The sequence below is a fragment of the Lucilia cuprina genome, chromosome 4 (genome assembly GCF_022045245.1).
Source record: "Lucilia cuprina isolate Lc7/37 chromosome 4, ASM2204524v1, whole genome shotgun sequence".
In the NCBI taxonomy this organism is placed as follows: domain Eukaryota; kingdom Metazoa; phylum Arthropoda; class Insecta; order Diptera; family Calliphoridae; genus Lucilia; species Lucilia cuprina.
The window spans coordinates 82,492,070-82,493,919 of record NC_060952.1 but is presented as its reverse complement, the minus strand read 5'-3'; positions in this window follow the sequence as shown (position 1 = coordinate 82,493,919).

The window sequence follows — 1,850 nt, the reverse complement described above, 5'->3', positions numbered from 1 at the left end:
ATTAATATTAATATACGTAGTTATATTATTTTAATTTAATATGCATACCAACCACTATAAACAAATACATTTCAGACATTTATGTTTTAAGCCACAAAAAATAAATTTATAGTCAATGTAGATTAATATTGACAAAATGTTAGCATATACAACGATACGACATAAAATCATTTATAACAGAGATATTAGGTGGATTAAAAAATAATACTTTTAGTATTTTTGTACTTTTACAGGCAAAACAGTACGAGTTCCTAAATGAATTTGCCATAATGTACAGAAAAGTTAAATAGTACTTGGTGCCATTTACCAATTCTATCAAAGACCTCAATATTTTTTGTTTAGTTTTAATTTCATTAAATACTTAATTTACTACAACTACATATATATATATATGTTAAAAAAAATCTGCAACCAAATACCACAAATAAATAATTAAATAAAAAAATTTATGGTTATTTGGTTTTGTTTAGTTTTATATAAATTTTTTTGTTTGGTTTATTCAGTTGGTATTAATGTAGCATGTAGTTTTTGTTGCAACAGTAATTGTTTTTTAAATACTGGTTGTTGCATAGTGATTTAGTTTTTTGCTTTTTATGTTCAATACATTTAACAGTTTCTAATGGTTTTTGTGGTTTATTTAAACTAATTAATACAAGTAGAAATTATAATTAATTATAAACAAATTATTAACTATGTATGTATGTAAATTAAAATATGCATTTTACATATTTAGTGGCACACAGATATTCAAACAATTTTTTTTTCGTTAACGTTGAAGGTATATTGTGGCATGACTCCTTTAAGTCTGGCACGATTTGTATATAAAAAAAATCACAAAAAATTTATTCCTTTTAAAAAAATAATTTTCCAACATTTTTCTCAAGAAATTGAGAAAAACCAACTTACTCTTGGTTTAACTTTGTGGCAAGTTTTGTTGTTGGTTTTGGTTATATTTTGTCAAACATCAATGTTTGCCATAGATGCTTTGCAAATACTCTACTCCTCCAACTAAATACCTTGAGGTTATGTATAAAGTTGTCCATATATCGGGATTATTTTAAAATGTATTGGTTTATATGTAGTTGTGTGTATAAGTTTTCTTCCTTTACTCGTATGCCACTAAATGTGTGTTGAAGTTGCAATTTTTCACTCGCTAAACTTTAGCTTAAATAAATAAGAAATATGTAAAAATACTACGAAAAACTTTTAATATGATTTTATATTCCAGCGTTGAGATCTTATTTGTTTAACATCTGGGTATGATTGTTGCAGTTGTTTTTTTTTTCGTTCAAATTCATTGCTCTGAAGTTTTAAACGTATGAAATAAATGTGTATGTAAAATATTAAGAAAAAAATACGAAATTATCCTACAATTCATTCGCTTCATTCATGCATCCATTCAGGCATCATTCCATTTGGTAAACATGTCTCTTTTAAGTTTATGTGTTCAAAACTGATGTGAACTAAATTTTGTTGAAAAATTGTATTCAAAAACTAAAGGATGAACTTCATGCGTGTATGCAAATTTTATTAACAAATCTGTTAAGTCAAAGAGTTGCCATTGCGTTTCTTTTTTATTATTACTACCAATTCCAACTAGAATAAACTATAGACTCGACTATACACTATACTAAAGTCTAGACTATAGAGCAGACTATAAAGTCTAATAAAATAGATTATAGACTGGACTATAAAGTAGACTATAGAGTAGGATATGGGGTAGACTATAGACTAGTCTATAAAATAGACTATAGACTAGACTATAGACTAGACTATAGACTAGACTACAGACTAGACTATAGACTAGACTATAGACTAGACTATAGACTAGACTATAGACTAGACTATAG